The sequence below is a fragment of the Arachis ipaensis genome, chromosome B02 (assembly GCF_000816755.2).
Source record: "Arachis ipaensis cultivar K30076 chromosome B02, Araip1.1, whole genome shotgun sequence".
NCBI classification, from domain to species: Eukaryota; Viridiplantae; Streptophyta; class Magnoliopsida; order Fabales; family Fabaceae; genus Arachis; species Arachis ipaensis.
This window is the reverse complement of record NC_029786.2, coordinates 84,672,472-84,685,916: the sequence shown is the minus strand read 5'-3', so window position 1 is coordinate 84,685,916 and position 13,445 is coordinate 84,672,472. Positions and strand designations below refer to the sequence as shown.

Genomic DNA, 13,445 nt, shown 5'->3' with positions numbered 1-13,445 from the left:
TCGGCATTTTTTTTATTCAAAGTCATTTATTATTGAATCCATACTGAAAGCAGCTGCAATTTCTTTTTCAATGTAAATGACTAAATTATTTGCAAGAAATTTGTCTGCCATTTATTCTAAAGTCTTGTTTTAATAATTTTCATTGTTGAGAAAGTTCTTTCTATTGTTGCTATAGATATTAGAAGAGTCAAGACATTGTGCATCAATCTGTCAGCTGTAACACCCTACCATACAGAGTCTTATGCTTAAGTCATAATTCAGAGATGGCAAGGTATTACGACCTCTAAAACAAAAATTTAGTACGTTACACTAGGGTTGAGGTCCAAGGAGACAACATTAACCTTCTCCTTCAAGAGAGTTGGGTCCTATAACATCAAAGAACCCAAAATCTCAATATTTTACCCATGAAACTCGAAAATAAGGGCTGGAATTTCGAACAGAAACACGTGGCTTACCTCAAGATTAGTTGTATGGGTTTTGTAGAGCTCTCCGCGGTGAACGCGTGGCCGCAAACGGAGCGGCAATCGGAGCTCTAGATCAAAAGTTATGGTGGTTTGAAGATCAAGTGAGAGAAAGAACTTGAGAGAGTGTTCTTCCTCCCCTCTCTTCAATTTCAGCGTGTTTGAGTGTGTTGTGAGGAGAGAGAGTGCTGAAAACTAGGGTTTTGGTTTAGTTTAGTTGGGCCAAGGGCCCACTTTGGGTCCGGTTGGACCGGTTTGGCCCGTTCGGTTCAATTTTGGTCCGTTTTCTATAAAATTGTTCTCGTCTTTCTCGTCTCAATTTCCTCTATCACATTTAGCCATAAAAATAACATTTTTGGCTTTCTAGAATAAATTCTCATTTATGGGTTAATTAGCCGTTAATTAACTGGGTCTTACATCAGCTAAATGATAAGTTCTTGATTTTTTTGTTTCTTTCAATATTTGACATAACTCAGAAAGTGTCACGATATCTTTTAAATGATTTGGTATATCAAATGCGTAATATTATAATTGAGCATTTAAAAGAATCCTTTCATGATTAGAAAAGTTTAAAGGATTTTCAACAAACTTGCATATATTCTGAATATTAAACAACTCAAAGTAGTCTTTAGAATCTAAAACAGTACTTAAAGTCAAAAACTCCATAATTTTCTCTTTAAATCTACTATTTAACTCTTGTATTTGAGAGTCAATTGTTACCAAAACACATCTACTCGATAATGATGCTCAACTGTTATTTTTGGTTAATGAAATCAACCTCTTCCAATTGTGTATTGTGTACCCATATCACTACAAAAAATCTTAATTAAAATGACAATAGTATTATAGTATGTCCATAAAATTGCCATTTTTTGACTAATTTCGACAGTTTTAGTTTCTGTTATAATGTTAAATTTCTTTTGACAGTCATTTTTTTTCCTCCTTTTTATATGTTTTAAACCGAGAAAGTGATTAATCTGAAAGTGATTAGTATTATATTTGAGAAGGGAATAATGATGTGAATGACAGATATAACAACTCAAGTTTTTAAAAATTAAATAATAAATTAATCATGATTTATTATATTTGTTGATAATTTTTTTTAAAAAAATTATTTTTTTAAAAGTAATTAAATTAAATTTTATGATACTGTGAATTTAAAATTTATTAAAATTTTTAAATAATTTCTATTATAATGAAATATTTAAAAAAAATAAAAAAATTATTATTATTATTAAAGTTCAAGAAAAAAAAAAGAAAAAAAAAAGAGTGGCCGAAGCCTTTTAAGGTAATGAAAAAAGAAAAATTGAAACTTGGCTCATATGCAACTTAATCAATACTCATCTAATCATTATCATTCATCTTCATCAACGAAATGAACTTCCAAGAAAAGAAGAGAGAGAGACCGAGAGTGTGGGTGAGGAAAACCGTAAAACTTCTGAGCTTCTAATTTTAATTTCTTGATATCCGTAATTCCAATAAAAAATTTAATTTGATAAAAATATTTGTATCTTCTTCCTCTTCACGTTGATGTTACTTTTGTTCGGTAGAAATTGACGGTAAAGTTACTGTCCCTCCCTTGAAGTTTGGTCTTTTGGTGTCTTTGGCGGAGGAATCGATTTCTGATGTTTTCCTCTTCAACAGTCCGATCAAAAAGCTTTTTCGGAGTTTTTGTTGTTTTGATTTTATACGGAGGTAGGGTTTGGTAATTTTATAATAATTAAATATGAATCGAATAACTGAATGTTGGTTTGATTGATTATTGTTTGAATTTGAATAAGTTTATGTTGAATTATTGTTGAATTACTATTGTTTGCTTGAGATTTTGGTTTGGCTATGTATGAACAGCCAGCTGGAGTGTTTTGAATATTTTGGGAGTCAAAATAGATTTTCAAAAGTTTTAAGAATTATATTAGCTAATTTTGAATTATTAAAAAATGATTATATTGAGTTTTATTGAGAAAAGTACTATGTTTGAATTTGATTTATCAAGAAAAGGAGTTTAATGAATGAGAAATGGATTTGATTTGTTTTTAAAGAGAGATTTTGATATTTGGAGAGACCTGGGCAGTGTATAAGGATTGTGGCTTAGTCCCACTTGCTCTGGGTCAAGATTTTAAAAGATTGTGGTTTTGAATTTGAGCTATGACCTGGCAAGGATCATGGTGGTGTACCGCTTGTCCAGTGTCATGATGGACATGGAGATCGTGGTTATTTACTGCCCACGTGTGTGCTGTTTTCCAATTGAAAACGTCTGTGGAGATCGAGGTGGTTTATTGCCCGCAGATGATGGGGATTGAGGTGGTTTACCGCTCACTAAGTGAGGATCGTGGTACTGTACCGCTCACCAGTTTTTAAGAGAACGTTGCTTGGGTTTGCTACCGGACATGTCGGGTTGGCTGTAAAACCGACAGATGAGCTCATTAGCAATAGGGATAGACATGCATCATACTTGTTTGTGCATACTTCTCTGTGATATGTGTTTTCTATGATTGTGTGTGTGTACTTCTTGACTTGTGATTTTCTCTGTATCTCGGTTTGTTAAAGTTTTTTGTATTATGAGGTTTGTTGCTATTGGCCATCTGTTGAAGATTGTAAGTATTCTATTGTGAAATTTCTGTGTAGCAAATAATAAAATGAACATAACTATACACCCCGACCCTACTAAGAACTCCCCAACTCTTACCCCCTATTTTCACCCCTTTCAGCTACAGGTGCGAAGATTTAGTGCGGAGCTACAGGAGTATAGAAGATTATGTTTACGAGTTGAGTTGTTAGAATTTATTTTCCCCTCGCCTTAGTTAGAGTTTTATTCAGAGGGGTAGATTTTGTAATTGCTTTTGTATGTACTACTATAATGTATTATTAATATTATGTGAATATGTGTTGTTTGTTCTTGTCGAAAAAGTTTTAAGGTTTTAGTAAAACCATCGATAGATTTACGCGTAAAGGCTCATAGCTTATTATTTAACATATGAGAGTCATCATAATACCTCCGCTATCAGAGTGTCGCACCCGGAAGCGTGACATTTTGATAGTAAGGGTGTTACAACGAACCCTAATCTCTTGTCGGCGTTCATCTTCCACCTCTCTCATACATCTCTTTGCTGCCACCCATTGCAGCTCATCTCCTCATCGGCGTTGCCACTGCAAACAATGTCGTTGTTGCTGCCTTTAACGAGCTCTGCGATTCAGTTGCGCCTTCTCTGTCACTTCCAATAGGTAATCTATTTCATCTTCTTCTTTTGATTTTTTCTCTCACTTCATACTTTTAGATCTAGTTTATGATCTAGTAGGAACAAATAGAGAATGCTTTCTCACTGAGTCGCGCTAGTAAATCAGATCCACCAAAATGTTCGACAGCATCCTCGGTCAGAGATTCGTCGCGAAATGGTTCCGTACTTTGTTTTCTCTGTTTCTGGTCTTCCTTCTTCATGCCTTTTATTTATTGCGGTTATGCTGATTGTGATTTTCAATTTCTTATTTTATCTCCTTTTATTTTTTCTGTGAATCATTGATTAAATAGATGAAGCTTAGAATCCAATCGATGTGATAAGGAGAAAGAAGACCGCGATGGAGAAGTTTATTAAGATCTTCTTACAATATTCTTTTTTTCTACTTTTGTTTTTGTTGATTCGGTTACGATAGATAGATGAGATTCTTCGCTGGAGTTGATAAATGAATTCATCAATGCACAACTTTAGAAGAATGTGCTAGTTTTAGTCTTATGTGATTCAACTATAGTAAAAAGATTTTGATACATTGTTTTGTTTTTAGAATGGAAATTGATTGAGCTGAGAAAATGTCTCTATTTCTAAAATCTGATACAGATGAATGATGAAAGACTCTGATGTTAGTATTCTTGTTTAGTTGGAAGTGAATTTTGGAGAGCTTCTATAAAGTTGTGCAGAAGGGCAGGTATTTATCTTGCACTCTTGCTTGTTTACGCTATCTTTGTTCTATATGCAATTTTTTATTATAAGAAAAAAGTAGGTTTTGGAAACCACTTTATGTCGTAGTTTCTGTACTTTGCTGATATACCTCAATAAATTGGCTTGAGAAGCATGATGTCAATATATAGCATCTGTAATGTAATTAATATTGACTCATCTTTTTTATACAAACAATACATAGTTATTGTCCCTATTCTAGTTGTTCTTTCAATACTAGAGAGCCAGGTAAAGATGGAAAATATAGATAATATATAAGATATCTAACTGGGTGGAACTTCCTTTCTTTTTTTGAAGCTTGACTCATCACCTTCGTGGAATGGAAGTTTTAACATTTTGGAGTGGCTCTTTGTGTTCATGTGTGTATGTTCCATTTTATGGTGGTATCCCAACTATGTTATTTTTTCTTTCTATATTTAAATGCTAAAATTGTTATATTTTCAGGACTAATATTTATGATTGAAAAATTGCCATCTGACTATTACAATTATTGTTGACCTGAAACACATGCTCATCTTTGACTATTTAGAGCTGCACTTCGAAATATTTATTTTACATTATTCTCTTTCGTTCATTTAAATTTGTTTTTTGATTTAAACTTAAATTGATCATGTGGTTGTTTACTTATGATATGATTAAGGTTAGTTCACGAAATGGATATTAGTAGAAGCTTGTGATACGGACTATGAATTTATAATGTTTTTATATGAATTAATGGCATGTCTTGTTTAAGATGTATCAATTCCTTTTAGCTTTCACATATTTTTTTCGGCTAACAATGCCATTATATGATTATGTTTGTTTTCTAATAATTTATCTTGCTTGCAGGTTTTTGATATACATGGATAAAGCTTAATTGTTGTTGTATCAAGTTTGATGTCTTTTTGGCTCTACTTGAGTGCTCTAACAATGACATGCAACCTGTAAGGAGAATGCAATCTTGCTTGAAAGGGTGAAAACATCAAAACGAGAGATTGAAGACCAAAAGCTCAAGTGCAATTTAAGATACATGAAGTAATCAAGAAAGCATTGATGATGTGAATTGGACTTTGTTATTATTATCATGTCATTCTCCTCTGAGAATGCAATCTTGCTTGAAAGGGTGAAAACATCAAAACGAAAGATTGAAGACCAAAAGCTCAAGTGCAATTTAAGATACATGAAGTAATCAAGAAAGCATTGATGATGTGAATTGGACTTTGTTATTATCATCATGTCATTCTCCTCTGGATTATTCTTTATAGTTTTACTTTGTTTTATTTAATTTAGAGAAGAAATAGCAACATTTTGCATGCCTCATATGTGTTAGAAAACGAGCGAAAGTATAATAAAAAATATATTTTTAATACTTTGTTTATGAGTTATATAATACTTTATTTATGGATATTGATTTTTTGTTATTGTGAAATTTTAATAAAAAAATCATTTGCTTAACACGATAAATATGACGATAAAAACTGCCTTTTTAAATCATAAAAAATGTCACTTTTACCTGGTAAAAACGGCGGTTTGAAACGCCATTTTAACTAAAAACACCACTGTCAGGGTAAAAACGGTAGTTTATAAACGTTGTTTTAACCAATGAAAAACACAATTTTAACCTGATAAAATGGTGGTTTCAAACACCGTTTTAACCAATAAAAATGCTACTGTCAGGGTAAAAATGGTGGTTCATAAATGCCATTTTAACCAACCAAAACCGCCATGTTAACCCGGTAAAAATGGTGGCTTCAAACGCCGTTTTAACCAACCAAAAACGCCGTTTTATTTGGAATTAACGACGGTTTGAACCGCCATTTTAACCTATCAGAAAACCACCATTTTAACTATGGAAATTACGACGGTTTTTTTTAAAACCACCATAATAACTAGAATGGCGCTCAGAATTATGTCGTTTTTCAAAACCGCCATACTTGGTAATAATGGCAATTCAAACCGCCATAAATTCCAAAAAAAAAAACTACCGTAATTACCAGGATTTTTTGTAGTGTATCAGGGATGTCAATTTAGGTGGAAATCCTCCCTCGACCACGACCACGAGATCTACTTGATCTACCTTTGCTACTTGTCGTCATGTTTGCAAAGAGAATATATTATTAACACTAATCATCATATTTACTACACAAATTCTTTAAAATTTATATTATTTCAAAAAAAAATTGACATAACCTTTCCTAAAATTGGACATATATCCTCATTTACAGTTCTCACAAATCCAACCAACCTCAATCCACAGCATCAGTCAAAAGTCAATTAAGTTCATAACAATTAAACTCAATTAAACAAGGAGCCTTCATGATTCAAGTCCAAAGCAATAATCCTTAATCTCATAAAGGTTGGAGATACAATATGTAAGCTAGAGGACCAAAATCTTATAACATGACAAATTTAAACTTAGCAACATAGTAATTCAATCTACAGAGATGTACCTAACAAGTTATCATTTAAACTTGTAATGACTTATATCACATAGAAACATATATGAAACACAATTGGATTGTTATAAGATTAGATTTGTGCAAAATAAAAATTCAACTATTTATTGATAATGGACAACTAGAAATTACAGTGAAAAAAAGTTTCATTTTAATTTCATAATTTATAGATCAAATAACAAAAAAAATTTATCAAAAACACACACATAGCAAATAATGAATATACTAATATTGTAACCAAATTCGCATGTTTATTTCTTGGGTCCTATACTAATTTTTTCTTAATATAACTATTTTTATTTAACACCCTTACAGAAAAACCCATTAATTTTTCCAAATAACTAAAGTCGTATTCCTAAAGCAAACCATTTCTTTTCTTATATTAAATTTATAATTAATATAAATACAATGAAATATCATACCTTATTATCATATTATTACCAATAATATTGAATAATTAATTGAGTTGTTACAAAATCCTAAAGTAATAAAATCCAAACCCTAAACTTAATTTCACAGTAATCAATTCCAATTCCTACACCCAATTTCAAGGTAATATAATTTAAACTCTAAATCCCAAATTTATAAAAATTTGTTCAATTTGTTCATAAAACATATATTAAAACCAATTTCACAGCAAAATCTAAATATTAATGGTAGAAACAGCCAACTTACTTGAAATGAAGGAGGTGGCCGGCGGTGTAGCAAACTCCTCATCATGGTGAAGAGGCAGTACAGATTCTTCGCGAAGCAGAGGCGCAGCTTGAGGAAATGGAGCAGAGGAGCAGAGGAGGGAGGCGGTGACAGGAGGCAGCAGCGGCGGCAGTGTTGACAGAGCAGCGGGGAGAGGAGATGGGTAGAAAGAGAGTGCGAGAAGAGAGAGTAGAGAGAGAGAGAGGAGATTTCGAAATGAAAGGGAGGAGAGTTCGCGCTTTGAATTTTAGGGCTCCTTATCGTCGGATTTACTGGCGGATAAATTCGATAGTAATACATTGCGGTCATCAAAACCCAGCATTCCACTAAAATGGGTTTACCACGGGATTTTGTCACCGGTAAATCCCATGCTACATTTCGCGCCTAATTTTCCCATTTTCCCTCCAACTATTACCGGTGAATTTACCGTCAAAAGCGAAAACCACCGGTAACGATTTAACCTGTTGAATTCCACATGAAAATATCCATAAATCTGTCGATAAAGCCGATGCTAATCTGCGACGCTAAATCCGATGGTAAATCTGACAGTACTCAATATTTTTCTTGTAGTGCTCACCTCTTTGAGTAGCTGTAAACATTTTCATCAAGCTACAAATAGAATGAAAGTGAGAACTCTATCTTGTATATCTAGCTCTTTGCAAAATGCCCACTTGATTTGCACTTTGACCTATTTCTAGCTCATCAATGGTAATTAATTTTGCAATTTCAATTTCTTGAGCTTCTTGTAGTTGGTCACATCGTTTGCAAGATGCACTGACAATATTGATATTAGCAGTCAATTTTGTGAAAAATTCATAAATTTAAAGTACTTTCCTTAAAGCATCCACCAGCGCTAACTGCAATTTATGAACAAAACAATGGACATAATATGCTTATCGGCAATCATTGAGCAATACAGCTTGTAAACTATTCCATTCTCCTTTCATTTTGCTAGCACCATCATACTCCTAACTTCGAATGTTTTTAATTTGAAGATTATAAAAAAAAGCACAAACCTTAATTCTTTTTTCAAAGTCATGGCACTAATGTCATTAACGTGTACAAGATCAAAGACACTACAAGAAAAACATTGAATACCCTCGGATTTACCATTGGATTTTGCATCGGAGGTTAGTGACAGGTTTACCACCAAATTTACCGGCAGATTTGACAATAAATTCGTCGGGTATACAAGTTACCGTAAGATTCAATTTTCCAACGGTAAATCCACTTGTAATAACTGGAGGAAAAAAAAGAAAAATTGGCGCAATAATTACTGTCAAATTTAGGGGCAAAAAATTCGACGGTAACATAATTAAATGAAACGCGCCATTTTGGTCGCAGGCTATGCATTACCGGCGAATTTTTCTGGAAAATTGACCCTAAATTCGAATTTACGAACCCTTCCCTTCCATTTTTGCAATATCATCAACCTCACTTTTCGCCCATTCTTTCTCTCTCGCCGTCAGCCCCAATCGCCGCCATTCGCTGCCGTTTCGCCAGTCATCGCCACATTTACTCACTTTCATCGCTGGTCATTGTCACTTAGTCACTGTCGCCGCCCCAACGTTGCCATGTCCTACACCGCACTCGTTCAACAGCATCAGCGCCTCCTGTTGCACTCTCGTTCATCATCTTCGTGGACTCCTCCAATAGGTCTTCCCTCGTCGTCGCCGCATCCATTAAAATCATCAACACTAGTAGCGTTATAGCTGCCTCTAGCATCTTCGTTGGTCGTCGTCGCTGCCTCTCGCAGCTTCGTCGTCGCCGCTGCCTCCCGCAGCTTCGTCGTCGCCGCTGCCTCCCGCAGCTTCGTCATCGCCGCCTCGTCATTTCTTCCTTCTGTCATCGCCACCTCTCGTTTGTTGCCACCCTTGGTACTAAATCCCTTTCTCTGTTTAGTTTGTTTTGAATTTTTCAACATTTGGGGGTTTAGAATTTGTTCAATTGTTTGATATTTAAACCTCTTATTGTTTAAGTGTTCTTAGAGTATTTAATAGGATGGTGATACATTTGTTATTATTTGTTGGGTGATTGGGGGCTTTTTAGTGCTTTAGATCTTCCCTTATTTTTTCAGCAGAATTGATCGAGTGCAAATCTCTTCTTGATTTTTTAGCACTATTCAGATTTCCATACATACATGTTCTTACTACAATTACTCTTGTTAAAGCCCCTTCTTTGTTATAGATTTTATTAGGTCTGTTTAGATTGATTAAGCATATACTGTAAGCTTCTCTAGGTCTATGTAACAAGCATGTATGTTATATAAGTATCCCTTTTATTATTTCTTCAAATCTCTAGTCAATTGTAATTTCATGTCTGATTGTAAATTTGAAAATTTCAATTTCAGTTTTCATCTTATGTCTTTATATTCATATAATTGATTACCACAAAAGGAATAAAGAATAATTATTTTTTTGAAATTGAATTTGGTTGATCGAGTTCTTATCAGATTAGGAGAAATATTATTTGAATTTTGGGCACCCTGATATTGAAGAGAAGCAATATGATAACATGTCTAAGTGTGTTGCTCATAATTTTATCATTTTGGTTCTGATCTTGTCTCCTAAAAATGTTTCAAATTTGTGACCCATCCCATAAAGTCTAGGTACAATGAACTCGAGATTGGGAGACATTGTGATGTAGTTTCAATCTCATATGGATTTCATGTTTTTGTCTCAAGCCTATAAAGTGTATAAATTTACAAATATAGTAGTAATGGATTGTGTGATGGATTTGTTTTGGGAGTTGTTTAATTGTTTCTCAATTTTAAAACCAATAATAGCCTTAGTATCATAAATAGTTTGGTATGGTTGATTCTTTATGTAATGTAATAGCATTAATATATAGCCTAATTTCTAAAACTCATCAGTATTGCTCTTTCAATTTTTGGTTTAGTTTTGGTTCAATTTTTGAAATTGAGAGTTTGGTACATTTTAAATTTGATTTTCTGCTTACTTGAACTTTGTTAGTTTAGAAATTATTAAATTCCGCTAGTAACTATTAATTTAATTATTAATAATAAATAATATATTACCGTCAGATTTACCGGGAGAAAAATCTGACGATAACAAGCTCCAAAATTTCACTAATTAAAAGTTTATATCCGTTGCTATATCCGCCGATAATTAGTGGCGAACGAAAAAATTTGTCAGTAAATAATTACTGGCAAGGTTTATACCGTCAGATTTATTCCGTCACTAAATCCAACGATAAACAAATTAACGATAAAATTTGTTGGTAAATCCGTTGGTATTCGGCAACTTTCTTGTAGTGAGAAGCATTCACGAACAAAACCATTTATATCAACAAATCTTAAAACAATATCCATTTGCTCTGTTTTAGATTCAATACGAGCTTTATCAATAATGATATAAAATTTGGCATTTTCAATATCTTTTTTAATTGATTTTCTCACAATTGTAGCAAGAATATGTAGAATTCTCTTCTGAACATCGCTTGAAGTATATTTAGCAAATCTATGAGTATTTTCCAAAACAAGTTTGTAAGACCCTAAAAAACTTTAACCATTCAATAAAGTTACCTCAATTATTTGAATTCGAACTTTTATCATAGCCTCTATAAGCGCAACCTTAAAAAGTTGACTATTAAATACAATCAACAGATGCTCCAAATCTACGTCGATTATTCTCAATTTTCTCTGATATTTGTTGTTTTATAAGTGTATCAACATATTATGATTGCTTCATCAAATTGTCACATGATTTTGTTGCCTTGTGATGGAACGCATTGAAGCCTTTGCCAATATAATTTAAAATACGGCAATCATTTTTATTATTTATTTCTTCCAATTCCTGAAGTAAATTTTAATGAAGGCATTTGAGGTTATGTTGATTGAAGTTTTTTTAGCAAATAAATAGCATGGTAAATAATATCCAGCATCGTCTTTAATAGAATACTCTAACGTGAATGATATAATTCAAACCAAAAAGCTTAAAAATGACCACCATGACTTGTACCGTTCGAGAATGGATAATTATCAAGTATTGGTTGATTTGGTTTAATTTTAAAATAAGCTCGACAAATTTTATCTCTTTCACTTAGATGAAACTTCCAAATCATTGGTCGAATTTCTGGATCTCTTACCAAATGACATACTTCCATTTGTTTGAGATTAAGTCATGGGTGCTTTGACTTTAAACTATCTGGTTGAGGAGCTAAAGTATTGATGTTTTATACCTCATGTATTGATGAAGAGGTTGGGGTTGATGTAACAATATTAGAAACATCTTCACTATTTTGGTCAGTCTTGTTAAAAAAGTGTTTATTGTTTTCATCTCACCTATGATTCAATTAAATTCCTACAATTGAGAATTTACATAAATAAATATTATACAACTTAGCTAAACTTAATCAATTTTATTTTTTTGCAAATAAAAAATATCAATGTCATAAATAATTAATAATGAGAGAAAATAAAAAAGATATATACTAAGTTAACATTATTCTAAACTAAAATATTAATGTGACAAATTAAAAATAAAAATATAAATTAGTGTCACCGTAAAAATGTTCAATTTAAAAAGTTTATCATGTAAAATATGTGAAAATTAGTAAAGCTAATTTTAGAAAATATATAAATAAATAATAACTAAATAAAATGAGAGGTAATAAACAATCTTAATTTATAATCTTAGAATTTTAGTGGTTGAAAAAGAGAAAAATTATATACCTCTAATTGACAGTGGTTCATATTGAAGAGACTCACCTATAAATTGAGTTTTTCTTTAATTCATTTCAATCAAGTCGTCTAGATAGAATAACATAATATTTCTTTGAGTAGTTTTCTTCTATATATATAGAGAGAAGTGTGTTCTTCTTTTGTCAAGAGAGAGTGTTATTGTAGTCTCCTTTTGATAGAGAGAAGTTGTAATTCTCAAAGAAAGTTATTCAATTGTTTTCATATTTTATACAAATTTTTAATTTTTCATCTCTATATTTTGATGTGTCATTTGTCTGGTACCTAACAAAAGAGATATTTAAATTTAGATATTTATTCCATACAATTTGGTTTCAAATTATATGAAAAAAGGAAGAAATTGAAATATTTTATATCTTGTTTTTTAAAAATTAATGTAGTTAGTTTGTAATTATTTTTTATGAAGGTCTGGATTTTTATTTAATTTTTGTTAGAAATAAAAAACTTTGTGTGAAAAATAAAAGAGTAATATATAATATTATTTTTCAAATATTTTATTAAATTTTCAACAAATTTTAATGATCCGAAATCAATTTTTTTTTTATTTTATTAGATAAATTAGTCATCTAACAAATTTTACTAAAAATTTAAAATAAATAAATACCCATTAAAACATGACATATCAAAAAATGTAACTTACATGTTATTTTAAAGAGGATAGAATAGCATTTACCTAATTATATTATGAGGTAAAAAAGAGAGGACAATAATAATAATTATTATAGTATATATGTTTAATTATGAGATTAATTTAATTTTTAAGGTTGTATAAATTCTTTTAAAGAAATATATAAATAAATATATGTACAAACATATACATATATTATCACATCAATAAAAATAATAATAATTATTATATATATTATGCTTAAATAGTCTTTAAAAAGTGATATCTTTGGATGAAGTACAAAGTATAATAATTTTATTTTGCACTATTATATTTTGCTATTCTTTTTTTCATCAGAAAAGACCTGTTTGTAATCAAATTAAAACTTTTAATGAGGTGACTTTTGATAAAAATAATTATATCCCGAAAGCAAATTGTTCCAAAATTAACATGCATAAAGTGAGAATGAAACATGTGCTGTTTGTAAACATTTTAAAGGTAATGAATATTATTTGTTCATTCATTAAAGGTAAAGAATGCTTACACATATAATTTAATTAATTTAATTTCATGATATAT

General features: G+C 31.4%; 2 long non-coding RNA genes across 2 annotated transcripts in view; one reads left to right on the top strand and one right to left on the bottom strand.

The window, feature by feature from the left end:
• The window catches only part of LOC110268939, a 20,973-nt gene continuing 12,341 nt past the window's right edge, over positions 4,814–13,445 (top strand). The window contains exons 1-2 of the long non-coding RNA XR_002357718.1: positions 4,814–4,842; positions 8,289–8,291. This is a non-coding gene — a long non-coding RNA (uncharacterized LOC110268939). The remainder of the gene's footprint in view (positions 4,843–8,288; positions 8,292–13,445) is intronic.
• LOC107628436 overlaps positions 8,604–13,445 on the bottom strand; it is a 13,894-nt gene continuing 9,052 nt past the window's right edge. Inside the window, exon 3 of the long non-coding RNA XR_001617788.2 lies at positions 8,604–8,615. This is a non-coding gene — a long non-coding RNA (uncharacterized LOC107628436). The remainder of the gene's footprint in view (positions 8,616–13,445) is intronic.